Here is a 20,967-nt window from a genome sequence, read left to right as displayed (position 1 = left end):
GAATCAATCCAATAGAAAATCGTAAATCGAATCAAATCAAATTAAAACTATACAAAATAGTATTTGGTTCAGATGTGTTTGGACCTTTTTTTTTAAAAAAAAACTGCGAGATTCAGTTTGATTTGCGGTTTGTATTTTTCAAAATCGAACTAAATCAAATCAAATTATGTTTCAACCCAAACTTCATTTATCACACGTCCAACTCAAAACTCAAACCTATTATACTTTAACTTTACAATTACAAACGATTTTCTCTCATTCATACTTAGGATTTCAATTTCAACATTCTCAAATCTCTTGTAATAATATCATGAATTATTCTCATCTTTTACTCTAATCTTTCCTTCTTATGTTCTTTCTTTTTCATCTTCTCATTTTTATGTTACTGATTTATTTTTCAATTGCGCTTTATCGCACTTTTCTTTTCAAATCTTGTATCTCTTGTGTTCTTTCTTTTTCTTCGTCTCTAATCTATGTTTTCTTTTTATATTTTATTAGAATGTCTTTGATATTATTTCATTCTACTACTTTATGTTATTTATTCCATTTTTGTCTAAATATGATGAGTTTTGATGTTATTTGATAATGTATGAATTATTAAACGCAAAGTTATGTTGTTCTTTATGGATGTATGTATGGCTCATTAAAAGTCTTATAAAAATCGAACCAATCGAACAACACAAACCGTATTGATTTGGATTGTATTGGTTTGGTTCGCTTTTATTTTTAAAAGTCAACCAAACAAACCAAACCGCATGCTTTTTTTTTCTTGTGGTACAAATGTTTTTTATCGTAAAAATCGCCCAAACCACACCATGAATACCTCTAAATAAAATATATTGAAAAGATAGTTAAAATTGGATTAAATATTAAATTAATTAAAGCACGAGTTCAAGATTTAAAAATTTGACTAATATAATTAAAAATTGTTTTTAATATGTAATTAATTTTAAAAAAAAGTAATTAAAATATTTCATTTTTATCAATCTTTTTCATTATTTTTTAGTCTTTTACTCTGATATTCTTAATTTTATTATACAATTTTATTATACAAGTCTTTTACATAATCACATATACTTTTACAAAAACAACAACCCTAATATTTTTTAATATGCACTTTTATTAAAAAAAGGTTTATTTGACATGAATCAGGTAAATATAATGACCTATTTGATAATCAATAGTCAAATACAATAATTATATTGTTGAATGCATTTTTAGTGTTGTGCATTCAAGTGGGGACTTATTTGATAGAATTTGGATAGAGAGATGAACTAACATGCAATATATGGTCAAATACCGGAACTAAATAAATGAATGTACTTATGGTTATTGCGTTGCTCATATGTGTAGATGTTAAATATGTAATTTTTTATGTCGAAGTCGAAATAACATGTTGTAGTTTGTGTTAAATAGGGTTTGGATTTGACGTATCTGATAGAAAGTTAAATATAGTTTGTCGAAGCATGTGACTTTCAAAGGAGCCGACAAAGTCGAAATAGATTAACTTAGATTAGTTTTAGTTGAGTTGTTATTTTGTGATTACTTGGAGTGCAATTAATCTCATCTATAAATAGATATGAATTCTATTTCATTTGCAAGTCAGAATAACAAGTTTTGTAGTAGCATTGTATAGTTTCAAAAATCACAGTTGTGATTAACACACATTGTAACAAACACTTATAGTGTAGTTTACACACAAATACATTATTCTTCTTCCTTTAGAATTTCTCTTTTCTCTTATTTTCAATTGTCTTATTTTCTTCTTTCAATTCTCTGTGTAGTGTAGAGTCATCTTGCAACCAAAGAGTGACTGTTTCAACTGAATTAAGGGTGAAGAATAAGAGGCGTGATCAATCAGAAAGATTTATTCTTATTCATCAAGATTGATTCAGTTAACTTAAAATTAGAGTTTTCCCAACATCTGATATCTAGATCATTGGTTGGTAAGAATTATGAAAATTGGTGTAAGTAGATGAAAGTTGTTTTTTGTTATCAAGATCTCTAGGATCTTATGAAGAATGGAGTAACACCAATTGGAGAGAATGCTACAGATGAACAAAAGGCTGCACACAAAAATTTAAAGATGAAAGATTATAAGACTCTCTTTGTAATCCATAAATGCGATGATCCCAGCAATTTTGAGAAAATTGGTGATGTAGATTCAACAAAGGAATCATGGGACATCTTGGAAAAATCATTTGGAGGCGCTAAGAAAGTGAAGGAGTCAAGGTTACAAATTTATAAAAGAATGTTTGAATTGCTTCAGATGGAAGACAATGAAAATGTGATTAATTTCTTCACCAGAGTAACAAGACTGGTGAATCAAATCAAAACGTATGGAGAAGTGTTGACATCAAAATATGTAGTGTCAAAGATCTTGAGGTCGTTACACCTAAAGTCCAATCATGTGGTAGCAGCCATAAAAGAATATAAGGGTTTGTTAAGTATGACAAAAGAAGAGCTTCAAGGGACGTTTTAATCTCACGAACAAAGAATGGATGAAAGAACTACAAGCAAGTTGAATATTGGAGTGGCTTTGCAGGCTCATTCGACTAAAGAGAAGAAAAACAAAGGAAAGTGGAATGAAGGAAAAGGAAGAGGAAACCATCAAGAAGATAGTTCATTAAATCAGAGATAATCTTCTAACCAAGGAAATCACAGAGGTGGTGGTGCAAGAGACGATGGAAGAAAACTTGATAAAAGTCATATTCAGTGCTACAATTGTCAAAAGTATGGCTATTATGCAAGTAAATGTCTAGGAGGCAAGCAAGATCAAGAAAGTGATGTTAAGCCTGCAGAAGAAGCAAAATGATGCTAAGCATACAGAAGAAGAAAAGTGATGTTAATGGTCACAAAAAAGAAGAAGAAAGATTCAAAGATCAATGGTATCTCGACTCAGGTTGTTCGTCATGCACGACTGGAAGAAAATATTGGTTTATCAACATCAATTTCTCGTTAAAGAACAAGGTGAAAAATTTACAAACAACAATACCCTATATGCTGAAGGTATTGGTGATATTCTGATAAGGAGAAAGGATGATAAAGGATCAGTAATTTCCAATGTGTTATACATACCTGACATGAAGAGTAATACACTAAGTATATGTCAGATGATCAAGAGGAATTACAAAGTATTAATCAAAGATAGAATGATGAGAGTGATCAACTCGAGTAATAGGTTAACCTTGAAGGCTCGTATGTCTCAGAATAGAACCTTTAGTATTGAACTTAATGTGTTAAAACACAAGTGTCTGGCGACTGCAACTAGCAGAGATAAATGGTTGTGGCATTATAGACTTGGTCACTTGAATTTTAATGACATCATTAATCTAAAGAGGAAGAACATGGTTTCAGACCTACCATAAATCCATATTCTAGAAGAAGTATGTGAATAATTTCTTCAAGCAAAGCAACACAAGAATAACTTTAGCAAGGATGCAAGAAGCAAGTCGAAAACTACTCACGAGATAATCTACTCATATGTGTGTGGTCTCTCCAGGTAGTGTCATACCCTAAATTTTACCCTAAGTTTTTCACCTGCATCAGTATAGCACAAACATGTCATTTTATCATGCATTTCATCAGTCAAAAACATTCATCAGGGTTTACGTGGAAAGTCAGGAATTCTAGCAGTTTATCTACTTTTGATGACGTTCATTCAGTCATCTTTTGATTAAGAAGTCAAAAGACTTGATTTCTTAATCTCAGTGCATCGTTCATTCAGTTGCACTTTATTTCAGAGGTTCAAAAGGTGACGGTCAAGAGCATTATTGTCATCTGAATCTCTGTAGGGTTTTAATTATGATTGAGAGTCAGAAATAATTGGTCCAAGAGAGATTCATTTGTATCTTATTGTCTATTCATAATTCCTCAATCATTAAATCAATGCATTCACAAGACATTTGCATTTCCTATTCATCAGAACATGTATTTCATCCCGCATAACACTTAAAATGTCAACCAAAATACTTTTTCAGATTTATAGGAAGACCGGTCGAATCAATTTTCAGTGTACGTCGAATTAGCAGGCGAAAAATTTCAAAATCAAGCTTGCATACGTCATTATTCTTAATCTATGATTCACATAGTTTAATCTGACGTGCTCATTTTAATTTTTCGACTACTTTTGTGGTCGCACTCTGATCAACCCGAGCCTTATAACCTATCATTTTTTATTTCAAAATTTGATCAAAACCTATATGTTTCTGAGAAGTTTATTTCGCGCAGATCATTTTGGCACATTCAGTTTAATTTTTCGGGCATTTTTGCACTCGATTTTTATTCATTTTTCATCAGTTTATTTTTGTTTTTTAGCCAAAATAATCGATGAAATTATCTAGGATTAGATATGTTGTTAGTTCGATTTTAAGCTGTGTTGTTTGTTTTTGATTTAGTTAGCAAAAGCTTATTTTCATATTAAAATTTGAGTAAAAAATGAATTAAGAAAATAATAAAAAAGAAAAAGCAAAAGGGTGGGAAATCTCCCCCCGTTTTTGTGACAGTTGGTAAGAGAATTGGGAGAAAGAACCGATTTTTCATGCTTCACCAAAAAATCCAAACGAGTCCTAATATTCCAATACTCTCTCATGTGAAAGTGAAGAAAAGAAAAAAAAATCAAAGACTCAAACTTTTCCCTTTTTCAGAGATCACACTCCTCTCTCTCTCTCTCTCTCTCATGAAAACATAAACTTGAAAACTCTCCCTTTCATTTTTTGGAATAAGTTTTCCCTCATCACTTCAACAACCTTAAACCTACAACCTCCTTAAGCTACCACTGGAATTCGCCAGTAAAACAAGCATACTCTATCACAACATAACTCCTCTCCATATTTACACTTGCAGTAGACATATTTTCCTCCCACACTATAATAACAAAAAAAAAGAAACATAACAACACTCTCTCTTCTCCGATCCACAACCACCAAACCACCATCTCTTAGTTGCTCAACCTTACTCAACCATCATCTTCCATCACCATCCAAGCTCTACATTCCGGCCACTGTTCACACCAACCTTCTTCTTCCTCATTCAACTCCATAAAAAACTCAACATCAAACAAACTAACATATTCCCTCCATTTTCGACCACCACACACACAATCAACTTCACCGTTCATCTTCATCAATACACAAACATCACACCATTCTCTCAAAAAGAAAAATTCACTATTCATCTTCCTCAACTAATAACATCACAACCACACATCACAAAACCTCCATGAACAACGACACATAAACTCTCAACCACGTGTCTTCATCAAACATCTAAAATAACCATACGAATCACCACCAACAAAATCGTGCATACACGTTCACCACCACGTGAACCTCCATTCAAGCCAACCTCTACGCATCCTTTTTCGGTGACTGATACTCCTCCAACAACCCTCACTCGATAAGTAGAAGATCACAAACAATACCATGCTAACACTCTAACACAAAATTAACTAAATGGGTCTCGTTGAGTATAACGGATGTGAGGGGTGTTAATACCTTCCCCTTGCATAACCGACTCCCGAATCCAAATTGGTTGTGACCACCATTTCTTTTTATTTTTCGTGGGTTTTATCGATATTTTCCCTTTCCACTACGCCAAACAAGACCTTAGACAGCGCTTTTTTTAGCCTTAGACAGCGCTTTAAAGCGCTGTCTAAGCCTCCGCTGCTAAAGGTTTAGACAGCGCTTTTTAAAAAGCGCTGTCTAAGCCCCCCCTATTTTAATTTTTTTAGGTATACCTTAGACAGCGCTTTAGGCAAAAGCGCTGTCTAAAGGGGGGGCTTAGACAACGCTTTTCAAAAAGCGCTGTCTAAGCCCCCCCCTTAGACAGCGCTTTTGCCTAAAGCGCTTTCTAATCCCCCCCTTAGACAGCGCTTTTTACAAAAGCGCTGTCTAATGTATACGAAATTTTTTGAAGCTTTTGTTTAAAACCACATTTTTTCCAGGTTTATAAACCAGAATTTGTACCTGTTTTCAACCAGATTTTGACAGACAGTTATCACATTTTATACATGCCATTTTGGCCTTTTTTCTACCAATTTTTGGCTAACAAATATATATATATATACCAATTCAAACCAATTTTGCCTTAAATGTATCAAAATATATACAAATTTATGTACACATTTACAAGTCATTACATATACTACAAATGTACACATTAATTACACAAATTTATGAAAAAACTTTGAGCTCTATCATGAATTGACACCACTCCTCTTTGATTTCGTCCACTTGATCCTTTGTATAAAATGCACACTTGAATTCCTCAAAGTACTACATAATAATATAACATATTTTGAATTAATTCCAACTATTTAATTATATGAGATATGTGTAAATATAAAAATAACTCATAAGTTAGAAATACATACATCGGTGGGAATCACTAATCGGCCCAAAGCAAGAGTATCCCGCATAAACCTCAACACGAAATACCCGCAATCTATTTGATTACGTTGTTGAGGACACTACATGAAAAAAAATATGGATTATAAATCCTAAGTTTTATCAAGTGTCATCACTAATATAATAAAAAATGTGGTAATTAAAAATATACCGCCACTTTAATCCATGTAATACGGTTGGCGCCCCTCCTTGAGGTTTGGATATCTCGTTGGGCCCGAAAAGCTTGTAGGATGCTAATAAAATAAAAATGAAGCAATTAGAACAATTCACACAAACTAAGAAAAATTTTGAACATTCTCACTTACGTGTCAATTAGGAACTTCATATCCGGGTATGTTGTCCAATCATTTCCTAACGAGTCAAGATAATACACAATTTCTCGGATAGGATTGATTGCGAGCAACAACCAATGTCCACTGTAATGATTAGGCAAATGTTAGATGGTAACTTGGAAAATAATTATAATAGATGAATTTAGAATGAAATGCTAACCCGGTATTAAACGGTATAAAAAACAACTTCTCCGCATCTTTATTGTCATTGAGGATCCGAAGAACGTACTCCGTCACGGTATCCGGTCTATTTAAGATTAAACCTAAGTTGATGCTCGCGGGTGCTAAGAATCCGAATGACTCGTCCAAATCATTGGGGCGCATCATTTTGTCATACAAAAACCTAATATAAAAACATCATTAACACCTCTTTTGAAACATAAAGTAAACCGGATTAACATAAAGTAAACATCATTAACATAAGTTGTTTAATTAATAAAACAAAGTAGACCGGATTTACCTAATATATGTATTGACAACGTTGACGCCGATTTCTTCATGACCAAAAACTTGCATGAAGTCTTCATTACCAATCATTTGGTCGTGATCAAAGCCGAAAATCCCTTCCTCCATATGTATAGTCCGAACACCTCCGGTCGGTATATCGGTCATCTCTATAAATGTCCTGAGGCACGACCTATACTTGGTGGTAGGTTTTTTCCTAGCTACGGTCTTCTTAGCACCAGAACTTTTTACCCGTGCGGAGGCGTTCCTAACCTCCTTTATTTGTTGTGCAGAGGCATTGCTAACCTCATTTTCTTGAACCTACATGTCATATAAATAGTTAGATCAAATTAAGAATGTAACAACTTCCATGAATATATGTCATATAATTGTATATTACCTCTTTTCTTGATTTGGATTTTGTGGGAGTCTATTTAACATAATCAAGGAAAATATGTAAGTAAAATTTTAAGCATAAATTTTAAACTTTGAATATACACATTAAAGTTAACATAAGTTTTAAGCATACCTCATATCCTACGCATATGAGGTTTGTCGGCCATGCAACAAACGAACCTACTGCTTCGTGCACAGTTGTTGCATCCGAATCATCGCTAGGATATGGTAATGCTGCATTCGGGTCAACTGCAATATCAACTGATACCTTCAAACATCCAGCAGGGAGCTCTCTAGTGTGGAGTAATACTCCGCTAACGTTATGCACTTTTCCCTTGCCAACCATCCGATAGTATGGTGACGACAAATACAGCTGACAATGGGAAATGCCCTAAAACCAATAATAACAAGAAATCGTTAATGTGTATATATGTCAAATACATAATTTAAGCAAATAGTTCAATTTAAGACAATTATATGTAATTACCTCTGGAATGTTCGGTTGAAAGGTACAGTTGATACTGTTTTTGTCCGAAGCATCTCTGTATACCGTTGAGGCGCTAGCATCTCTTTCTCTCCTCAATGCATCAAGCTCAGCTTGCATGGCTTCCAATCTTGCATGAAGCTCCCGATTACTAGGAGCCTTTCCTTTTTTAACACTGAGGGAGGTCGGAGTGACTCCAAATCCCTTACCCCTCACCCGACCAGAATACTCAGGGACATCTAATGCCCGACTAAGTATGCTCTTAGTATCATCGGGAGATAGAGACTGAGATAGCTCCTCCTGAAAAATCAGATGAATACCGTATACTTGTCAAATATTTGTGTATAAAAATGTTATTCAATTAATGAAAAAATGTTATACTTACACATTTCTGGTATACGTTTAAAACGTCTTCTTGAGGAACTCGAGATTTGCCCACACGGGCTTCCTTCCACAAAACATGTGCAGGAAGAGATGTTTCTGAACTTTCCTCCTTCTGCAGCTACACATTAAGTCATACAATTTGATCAGATAAAACTAATATATGATGAACAAATTTGTTTTCGCAATTTATAAATACTTACCATGGATTGTTCTAAGCGTCCATATCCGACACGTCCTTTTCGGTACGGATATGCGGGACTTGATGCTCTTTCCCGATTTGTAGCACTTATTCTTTGAAAAGTCGGGTCTTGTCTTTTGGATTTGAAAGCTTCCCATTCTTCAGCCGATATCAAACTTTCATATTTTCTAGGAAGCTCCGCATCCACAAAATTACCATCCGCATCCTTAAGGAACTTGGATGATAAAAATGTCTGAAACCCTCTAAGAAGCTTTCCAGCCAATTTCATACAAAACCCTCTTCTTTCTTCTTCGATGTTAAAACATCGCTAAGAAAAACATACAGATTGATAGTTAGTATCGGTAATTGAAAAAACATAATTGATACCGTATAATTAAGGGCCAAATGATTGTACCTTTATCTCACTCCAAATTTTTTCTTTGGACTCTTTCAACTCTTTATTTCTCCAATCATCACATGTAATGGGAATTTCATTCCTTACTAGTGCACCGATGAAACTAGTTAAGGTATGCCCATTAGGTTCTATAAGTTGTCCCTGGTTGTTCCAAGAGACATCTAGTATGATGCCTCGAGATCTTCCTTGGACCACCCTTCGCATTACTGTGATGCCTCTTCGAATTTCTTCTTCCGCGGATACTTTACTAACTTCCTCATGTTGGTCATCAGCCATGTCTAACCTGTAATAAACCAAGGAAACTATCAAATATCAAATATAACTTATAATCAAAACAATTGAAAACAAAAAAAAAAAGAAATCATGCATTATCAGATATAACTTATAATCAAAGCAATTGAATACAAAATATAATGAAATCATGCATTACCACATATAACTTATAATCAAAACAAATGAAAACAAAAATAAAGAAACCATGGATAATTTACCTACTAAGTCACTAACATCTCTTTCTTTTCTTTGTTGGAATATTAATCACTTGTTTCTTAGCAATGCGTACGGATGAATTGATCCAAATTCCCTCATTATGATCGTTTCTTATATATGACTCATCCGGTATAAGATCCTCAACTTCATCATTTCTATTCAACTCATTCCGTCTAATGCGTGACTCATTCTCAACATCAATATCACATTGATCGACACCGCTATCATCAGTCACTTTGTTAGAGAAAAACACTATAGACCATTTTGTACTCTTCGGGTCATTCACATAGAACACTTGTTTAGCTTGAGATGCTAGAATAAAAGGTTCATCTTTGTACCCCACCCTAGTAAGATCAACTTGCAAAAATCCAGACTTATCCATTCGTATGCCACTACTATTCACCCACTTGCAACCAAAGATGGGAATCTGAAACTTCTCGTAATCAAACACCCAAATGTGCTCAATAACTCCAAAATATGACAAATTTGCATATTTGGGGTTTAAGTCCTTCATACTTGATATATGCATTGCTTCAGCTAGCACGGTGACACCACTATTTTGCATAGTACTCTTATCATCTTGTTCTTTGGTATAAAATGTGTATCCATTAATTGAATATGCGCTATGAGAAAACACATGCAAACTTGGACCATATGCCAAACATCTCAACCTTTCTATTACCGAAGAAGGATCTGAAGAGCGCTTCAAATAAATATGATCCTTCAACCATTGTATGAAACTTTGATTGTGCTCTATAACTATCCAATTTTCATTTCTGTTCGGATTTAACCTTCGGAGTACATCCTTGTGCATTTCAACATATGGCTCAACCTCATTATTATTGTGCAGAACATACAAATGAACTTGATCCCGTTCATCCCTTGATATTGTCACAATTTTATTCCCAATTAATTTTTTACCTTCCATTTTGTCGAAAATCTGAGCTTTGGGGAGTCCAATCGATTGAACGTTAGACAAATATTCAGTACAAAACTCAACAGCTTCTTCAACAATGTATCGTTCAACAATACAACCCTCTGGTCGACTTCGGGATTTCACGTACCCTTTTAATATTTTCATATACCGTTCAGCAGGGTACATCCATCTCATATAAGCTGGTCCACACAACTGTGTCTCTTTCACAAGATGAACAACTAAATGAACCATTATGTCAAAAAAAGACGGAGGAAAATACATTTCAAGCTCACACAAGGTAATTACAATCTCTTTTTGTAGTGTTGGTAAGATCTCGGGATCGATCACCTTACTACAAATTGACCTAAAGAAAAAACACAATTTAGTTATGGCACTTCTTACTTTTTCTGGCAAAATAGAACGTATACCTATCGGTAGAAAATGTTCCATTATAACATGGCAATCATGTGTCTTCAAATTCTTCAACTTGAGGTCTTTCATAGAAACAAGTCTTCTGATATCAGATGAGTATCCTTCTGGAACCTTAACTTCACTCAGAGACTTACACAAATTTTTTTCTCCTTTCTAGATAAAGTAAAAGCAGCAGGTGGTAGATATGTTCGTCTTCCTTTCTTCACGGGTGCTAATTCAGTTCTCATTCCCATTTTTAACATGTCCTCCCTTGCTTTAAGGCCATCCTTAGACTTGCCTTTTATATTGAGTAATGTACCGATAACACTTTCAAATACGTTTTTTTCAATATGCATAACATCGAGAAAATGTCTCACGTACAAAGACTTCCAATATGGCAATTCAAAAAATATCGACCTTTTCTTCCACCCACCTTTCACAATCTTATGTGCAAAAGGCTTGCCAAACTCAGTACGCACATCTTTCACCTTTTCAAAAACTTGTTCACCTGACAATGCGGGTGGAGCTCTACGATGTTCGGTGTCTCCATTGAATGCTTTTCTCCACCCACGGTAGTGATGTTTAGAATGTAAGAATCTACGATGACCGAGAAACACATTCTTCTGGCAAAGTTCCAATCGAATCGTATCGGTTTCGTCTTCACAAACAGGACACGCACGTTGACCTTTAATGCTATACCCAGATAGATTCCCGTATGCTGGAAAATCATTAATTGTGCCAAACAACATCGCCCTCAAATTGAAACTTTCTTTCCTATATCCATCATAAACCTCCACACCGTTCTCCCACAAAATCTTTAAATCTTCGATCAGAGGTGTCAAGTATACGTCTATGTCATTCCCTGGTTGTTTAGGCCCAGAGATTAACATAGATAACATCATGTACTTACGCTTCATACATAGCCACGGAGGTAGGTTATAAATCATAAGAATCACAGGCTATGTGGTATGTGAGATACTTTGAAGACCATGTGGGTTCATTCCATCAGTAGATAATGCCAATCGAAGGTTTCTTGCTTCTGATCCAAACTCAGGATAATCATTATCAATCTTCGACCACTGTGGTGAATCAGCCGGATGCCGATACATTCCATCAATAATTCTTTCATCTGCATGCCAAGTAAGATGTCTTGCATCGGTTTCACTACGAAACATGCGCCTAAATCTCGGAATTATCGGAAAATACCATAAGACTTTTGCGGGAGATAATCTTTTCTTATATCGAGACAAACCGCATTTAGGGCACTCAGTTAACATTGCATATTCGTTACGAAACAAAATGCAATCGTTAGGACAAGCATGTATCTTATCATAGCTCATGCCAATAGAGCACAACATTTTTTTTGCCTCATAGGTTCGATTAGGAAGAACATTATCATCCGGTAGCATTTCTCTCATAAGGGCCAACAACTCTGTGAAACTTTTATCCGACCATCCATTGCCCGCCTTTAAGTTGTACAACTTTAATACCGCAGAAAGTCTTGAGAATTTAGTGCAACCTTTGTACAACGGTTTCTCAGCATCGCTTACCATCCTCTCAAACATTTCAGGACAATCATGAAGATCTTCTTCCAGTGCTTCTACAATCTCTTCAACTCGATCACAATCGTTTGTTTCCGTGTCTTTGTCGTATGAAGCATAGGTCGTACTACTTTTTCCACTCGATTCAACATTCTCGTTAATTTTCTCACCATGAAATATCCAACACTGATAACTTTGATCAATTCCATGCCTCAGCAAATGCGATTTCAATCCATGTGCATCAACCTTACCAATATAACAACAACGCAAGCAAGGACAATGCATTCGTCTGGGGTTTTCAGCGTGTTGAACAGCATACTTAACGAATTCCAAAACCCCACTCTCGTACTCTTTGGTCATTCGATCGGCACAGATCCATGTTTTATCCATGGTTTTCCTACTTATTTAAGTAAACAATTAATCCAGACGAAAATACATAACTAAGGTAGTATCTTTGAACATTCAACTGGTCAAAACTATTATTCCATAGTAGTTTCAATGAACATTCAAATTGATTTCAAAATACATTCACCAAAATCCATTTAACATCCTAACTAGTATTCACCTGTCACCAAACTTTGTAGCTTGTTCTTTTCAGACTAGCATGAGTTACTAAATTGATACACTAACTACTACTTTAACTCCTATTAGCATTTCAATAACTGATTTCAAAATACACTAATAAACCTTGTCCATTCAATATTAACTAACTTACTAACTTTATTTGCCAATTCAAACATGACTAACCAACTTTCCTAAATAACTAACTGAATCACATTTCAAATTTCATAACAGTCCTACTAACAAAACTGTTCTAATTAATCTCTAACAGTCTCTGACACATAATTAACAGTTTCATAGCTAACTATCGAATCAACTCAACTAACAATCATATTATCAATAACCAACTAACTACTTTTCACTAACTTACTAACTTAACTAACATTTCAAACTAACACTTTAATTCCCTAAACACTAACTGATTCAACTTCAAAACCAACATTCAACCCTAAGGCAACAGAATAAACTTCAAAATCTCAAAATTTGGATCATTTTATATGACTGAGTTTTCACACATAATACAGAACCAACATTGGTGATACAGAAAAATATGACTGAGTTTTCAACAGAACCAACATTGGTGATACAGAAAAATACAGAAAAATATAAAATGGGGCAAGAGTTTTCACACATAATGTTCATCTATAACACATTATATAAAATCAAATATCACTCACAAACCATAAACATTCACATATGCAAGAATGAATACAATGTAGTCATTACCTCTACTTCAACATGCATGTGGTACCAAAGTTATTTAGGGTTTGAGAAAGAGACTTACCAAGGTGTGAAGTACGTGAGCACCGCCGGTACAGTGAGAAGGAAGGGTTTGTTTCGCTGCCGGTATAGTGAGAAGAAATACGCGCCGCCGGTACCAAAGTTATTTAGGGTTTGTTTCCAGAGAGAAATACGTGAGCACGGCCGCCGAGAGTGAGAAGGTAGGGTTATTGTGTGAGTTGAGAAGAAGGAAAACAAAAGCGCTTTTGTGGAAATGGCGTAAGTTTTTGAGGTGAGTGAAGAGGGAAAACAAAAGAACAGAACACGAAAGCGCTTTTGTGGTCTGAAATTTTATTTTAATAAGACCTTAGACAGCGCTTTTGTGTAAAGCGCTTTCTAAGGTATGCCTAAGACAGCGCTTCCCAAAAGCGCTTTCTAAACCCCCCCTTAGACAGCGCTTTTGGTTTTAATTTTTTTTTAATTTAAAGACTTTAGACAGCGCTTTACCAAAAGCGCTGTCTAAAGTCTATATTTATAAGCGCTTTCTAAAAGCGCTGTCTAAGGGGGGGTCTTAGACAGCGCTTTTAGAAAGCGCTGTCTAAGACCCCCCCTTAGACAGCGCTTTTATTATTTTCTTAGAACATTTTCCGTGTTTGTTTTTAATTTTAACCTTAGACAGCGCTTTCTTTTAAAAGCGCTGTCTAAGATGCGCTGTTAAAAGCGCTTTTTGGCGTAGTGTTCCCTCTTTGAGAATAAATAAAGTTCGGTGGAGAATCTGTTTTGTTCATATTTTGAGCGTTCCTTACGCCAGGTATTTTTTGCACAGCGAAATGTAGATTCACTTAGAGGTAACTAGTACTTTGTTACATTTATTGATGATTACAATAGAAAGTTGTGGACCTACTTAATCAGGAAAAAATGATGTGATCGATGTTTTCACCAAGTTCAGAACAATGGTGAAAAGACAAAGTGGTCATAAGATTAAGGTTCTGAGGACAGATGGAGGTGGAGCGTACGCGTCGAAATATTTCGACACAATATATACAAAAGAAGGAATTATGCATGAGGTGGTTCCACCATACATTCCTTAATAAAATATCTTGCTGAAAGAAAGAACAAGACCATTATGAATATGCTTAGAAGTATGTTAAAGGGCAAGCATCTCCCAAATGAGCTATGGGGTGAGGCTATGTCAACTACAACATACATACTAAATAGATGTCCGACAAAGAGGCTTGAATGTGTCAAACCAGAAGAATGTTGGTTTGGTTTCAAACCTAGTTTAATCCATTTGAAGGTGTTTGGATTCATAACACATAGGCATGTGTCAGATCAGCTGAGAAGAAAGTAGGATGATAAGTCAAGTCCGATGATCCTAGTGGGATATCATTTAATTGGTGGATACAAATTGTTCGACCTAATGAGCAATCAAGTCGTGATTAGTAGGGATGTGATCGTAGATGAGCTTAAAGAGTGGGATTGTACTAAGAACATCAAGATGGATTCAGTGAGAATCTTGTGAGATGAACCAACTAGTGAAGCTGTTAGAGAAGTTTGACAAAAAGCTGTCGAAGGTCAAGCTATCACAAGCAGACCTTAGAGAATAAGAAACATGCCTGCAAGGCTGGAGGAATATGTAATCACATCAGATGATATGGTTGATGATGAAGGTTAGTTATTACACTATGCCTTTTATTTAGATACTAAGCCAGTCGATGCAGCTAAAGCATTGAAAGACTTAAGGTGGATGAAAGCTATGGTGAATGAGATTAAATCCATAGAAGACAATGATACATGGTCACTAGTCAAATTTCCAAAAGGGAAGAAGGAAATTAATGTTAAATGGATATACAAAGTCAATCTAAATCCAAAAGGTGAAGTAATTCAACACAAGGTAAGACTTGTAGCAAAACGGTTTCTTCAGAAAGAAGGAATTGACTATGGTGAAGTCTTTTCACCAGTAGCTAGAATTGAAACAATCAGGTTGGTTAGTGGTCTAGCTAATATAAATAATTGGTCAACATTGTTAGATGGATATGAAATATGCATTCCTGAATGGCTCTCTAGACGAAGAGGTATATGTAACAAAACCAGATGGGTTTGTGAAACATGACCAAGAAAGGAAAGTATACAGGCTGCATAAAGCCATGTATGGACTTAAACAAGCTTCAAGAGCTTGGAACAAGAAAATAGATGTATTTCTAAGTGAGAAAGAGTTTGAGAAGTGCACGACAGAGCATGGTGTGTCTGTAAGGAGAAGTAGGAGGAGCTACTTATAACGTGTCTATATGTCGATTACCTGTTGATAACAGGCAATTGCAAGAAGGAGATCGAAGATTTCAAACATGACTTAAGTAAGGAGTTTGAAATTCCATACTTGTGAAATCTCTCATACTTCCTTGGTATCGAATTCTACAATAGTAATAGAGGTTTGATGATGCACCAAAGAAGATATGCAGGTGAAATACTCAAGAGATTTGAGATACAAGATTGCAACCCAACTTCGACTCCAACTGAGTCTAACTTGCAACCGATAAAAGATTTAACTGAAGATGATGTCGACCCAACACAATACAGAAGACTTATTGAATCACTTAGATACCTCAATCATACAAGGCCATATTTAGCCTATTATGTAGTCATGGTCAACAGATTCATACAAAAGCCAAAGGTTTGCAGCCCCCAAGAGGATACTAAGGTATCTCAAAGGAACACTCGACTATTGTATTTTGTTTTCTTCAGTCGATGAAGGAAAAGAATGCAAGCTTGTGGGTTACATTGACTCTAGTTGGTGTGGTGATGCTGAAGATAGAAAATCGACAGCAAGATATTTGTTCATGTTAGGTGGTGCACCATTCGCATGGAGTTCGAGAAAGGAACCAGTGGTAGCTCTATCATCATGTGAGACTGAATACATAACAGCTTCTCTATATACATGCCAAACAACATGGATGGGGAATCTAGTCGAAGAAATTATAGGGAAGAATAAATGAGCAATGACCATGAAGATCGACAACATGTATGCTATAAACCTAACAAAGAATTCGATAGCAGACGGAAGAAGAAAACATGTAGGAATGAGGTTTCATTACCTGAGAGAGTAGGTAGCGAATGGAAAGTTGAGGTTGAAGCATTGCACATCAGAGAATAAGATTGAAGATATAATGACGAAAGTTTGCAGGTTGAATTGTTCAAGAGATTAAGAACAATGATAAATGTAGATAACTTAGACAAATGAGTTAGGTGGTGTGTTAAATATGTAATTCTTTGTGCCGAAGTCGAAATAGTGTGTTGTAGTTTGTGTCAAATAGAGTATGTGTTTGTTGTATTTGACAGAAAGTCAAATACTGCTTGTCGAAGCATGTAGCCGAAGCATCTAGTTGTCGAAGGAGTTGACACAATCGAAATAGACTAACTTATCTTAGTTTAAGTTGAGTTAGTTATTTTGTGATTCCTTGGAGTATAAGTAATCTCATTTATAAATATATAGGAGCTCAATTTCATTTACAAGTAAGAATAACAAGTTTTTATAGTAGGAAGATATAGTTTTAGAAATCACATTTGTGGTTAACACACGTTGTAACAAACACTTAGAGTGCAGTTTGCATAGAAATACATTCTTCTTCTTCCTCCATAATTTCTCTTTTTTCTTACTTCCAATTTTCTTGTTTTCTTCTTTCAATTCTCTATATAGTGCAGAATCATCTTGCAACCAAGGAATGATTGTTTCTCTTGAATTAAGGGTGAATAACAAGAGGTGTGATCAATAAAAAAGATTGATTATTGTTCATCAAGATTGATTTGGTTAACTTCAAGATTAGAGTTTTCCCAACAGTGGACACCTATTGTCTACAACTTAGACAAAGATAGAGACTAATTTAATCGTAAGTTGTAGATCCTATAGACTAATTTAATTGTACATCATAAAATATGTTGGGACATTATGTCAATATTAAAATATAGGAAGATGAATTTGAAAAAATTCCTTAAGTCCCACATTATTTGTTAGTTGAAAAAACTCCTTAGTCCCACCTTGTTTAGGTGAGATATCTTAGCTAGCTCACTTCATTATATAAGAAAATTCTTTGTTTCATTTCAAAACACACCAAAAACTTCTTTTGTTGTTTTTCCTTCCTCACTCTCGTAACTCCGCGTTTTTTAAATTGTCAAAACGCCAACTTCTTCCCTTTTCTTTCTACTTGTTGAATTTTCCGAGTACTTTCTTGAATTCTCTTTAGAAAATTATGTTAATTTCTCCTTGTTTGAATTGAGAAATCATCTAATATAATTTTTGGATTCTCTTTAGAGAATTATTCGAATTTCTCTTTGTTTGAGAAATTATTTTGAGTGGTCAAATGGCCATTGTTGAATTCTCTTTTTGGAAAATTATTGAAATTTCTCTTGGATTGAAAAGTTATTACGATTGGCTGTCATACTAGATACTACGAGTGATATTTATATCATATTTGAATGGTCTTTGAATCATCAGAGGATGTATTTCTAGACCGATTACGTATCGTGTAAGTAGTAATCATACATTATAGAACTGACTTGTTTTATCCTGAAGGCAGAGAGGTAGTTCGACTGCTTTGCATAATTTAGGACAGTACCGTGAAACATATTAAATAGAGCGACCTAGTACGCAACTCGACTCGGTAATTTATTCTATGGCTGATTTTCGAATATATTAAACAACAAAGTCAAAACACCATTATATTGACCGATATTGTATATATTATGTAGATGCAAGAAGATAGAATAAGGAACAAACAAGAATCTGTTAGAGGAACATAAATTGAAAATTTATCATAGGCACAATCCACCATGAGATTTAGGCCAACACCAAGATTGCATCTTCTAACACCAAATCGCAGAATTATGGGCCATCGAGCTTCACATAATCTTATATGACACTTTTAATATGTTTTAATTTAGTTATGATTATATTTTATGTTAATAGCATGTTATGTCTTTTAGATTTATTTTTTTTGGTATAAATGAAAATTCATATCTTTAACTTATGGGTGATCTCAATATGTTGTATGTATATTGTATGTTTGTGCTTTTAGTTTATAAATGATCACTATATTTTAGATATTTTTTAGAATGCAATTTTAGATATATTGAATAAATAATATGGTAAGAAAATATGATATGTTGATAATCATTTAGATTTAAAAGTTATATTTTTTTTATTAAAACATGATAAATAATTTTTTAATTTAGTTATTATATTTGATCATTTACTATTATATTAGTCTATATTGTATTCAAAATTTATCAAATAAGTTCTTACATGAATGCGCAAGAGTGACTTCAACAATTTTGTTCCTATATTTAACACACATAATTGTAGTTCATGTTTTTACCACTAATTGTAAAATAGGTCTTTATCTTTATACAATTTATATTAAATAAGTAATTGGAAATTAAAAGTAAGAATAATGGAGAAGAAGAATGAAAAATAAGATTGTACAATAATAGAAAAGATTGATGATGAAGGAGATGGTTGGAAGAAGAACAAATTAATACATCAAACAAAAAATGTGAATTGTCACCCATTGCTATTTAAAGAGACTCAAACCTAATGTTTGAAGGTTGTGAAAGGATTGACGATTCTTTGTGTTAGGGTTTCTATTTTTTTCTGTTGTTGTTTTTGCACCACTTTAGCGTCTGCACTCATATCCAAAGGCATATATTTTGGTTTGTTTAGTTGAGTTGTAATTCAACATTCTTGAAACTGATTATTGTAGTGATCAATAGGGTTAATGATTGAGAGAAAGTGAAAGAGGTTCTCATATTTAGGGGGAGTCCTAAATAGAAAGATACTATAGTAGAATTAAGAAGAGGGACATTGAACTAGGAGTTGTTCATCTAAGACAGTTTGTACTAATTCTATAAAGAGTGGATTTTCTTTCTTGGGTTGGAAGTCCCCCAGACGTAGGTGAGGTTGTACCGAATTGCGTTAATAATTCTCTTGTGTTATTTATTACTTTATGATTTTATTATCTTGTTTATCAATTATTTGTCAATTATTTGTCAATTTAGGTTTAAGATGTTGAACACGTTTGCTTAGAAGTCTGGTCCAACACCTGTCCCCTTAAGAACATAATTTAAATTAGTATTATAACCCATAACTCTTCATCGTAGCTCATTCTGAGTCAACAACGCCAGATTGATCGTATTACCTAATAGACGATCTCTTAGACTATTAACCAATACGATAACGTTAAGCTTCGATAGTTCATATGGATACTAGACCTATATTTATCTTTAGAGTTTAGCATATCTAATAGATAAAAATCTTGGATCTAGTAATGACAAGTACATTTCTAATATTTAGTCAAACCATGAAAACATGTTTTAGCTAGCTAATAAACAAATTATTCCGAACGAAGAATTCATCAATATTAAAGCATAAGAATTACATAAAACATCATGATCACAATTGATACATGAGCATTAGGACGAATACATTTAACCCCAACAAAAGACAAATGTAGCTTTAAAATTAATATCTAGACGAAAGAAGTTAAAAAAACATATATGTTTGATTTTTTGAACACTGCTTCCACCCTCAATCTCCCTCTTTGGTACTCTCACGTTGTATTTTTGGTATATAATGAAACTCTCTTATTTTCTACCAAATTTTCACCAGTTTAAATCTAGATGAACTTCCTGAACCCCTATTTATAATTTTTTGGTCAGGTATTCTCATTAAGCAAGGCTTTAAGTTCTCTTAGCACGCCTATTTTCTTCTCCTCTAAGTTTTTCCAACTCATTGCAAGTTACCTTTGTTTATTTTCCTTGTTTAGCGCACAGCCTAAGATCACTTTGCGAGAAAAACTTTATTTGCCCATGAAGTAACTTACCCTTGAAGTCGTGAACCTCCATACATTGCTTAGCAAGTTTTATAGTGCACTAAGAAAATTTTATTGCTTATCATTGAAGTTACTTGCTTCTAAAGTCTTCTTTTGTCGCCTTTGCTCACTTAGCAAGACCATGTTCTTAGCTTAGATAGTTATGGTGCTTTTTTTAATTATTTTTTGTAAGTTCTTGGTTCTTTTTAGTTATACTTAATGAATACACAATTAAAAAGTCCCTACAGGCGCTTTATCGTGTTTTACAAACAAATGTGGATTTTTTCATTGATTGCTTGTAAAATAAGTCAATAAGTGCTCATGTATTTTATGTATTTTTTTTCAGTTATCAACTTTTCCCAACTTAAAGTTTTGTTTGTCATAAAAAAAATCAATAAAAATGGTTCATAAATTTTCAATATGCATAGT

The sequence above is a fragment of the Lathyrus oleraceus genome, chromosome 6 (genome assembly GCF_024323335.1).
Source record: "Lathyrus oleraceus cultivar Zhongwan6 chromosome 6, CAAS_Psat_ZW6_1.0, whole genome shotgun sequence".
NCBI classification, from domain to species: domain Eukaryota; kingdom Viridiplantae; phylum Streptophyta; class Magnoliopsida; order Fabales; family Fabaceae; genus Lathyrus; species Lathyrus oleraceus.
This window is presented reverse-complemented; position numbering follows the sequence as displayed.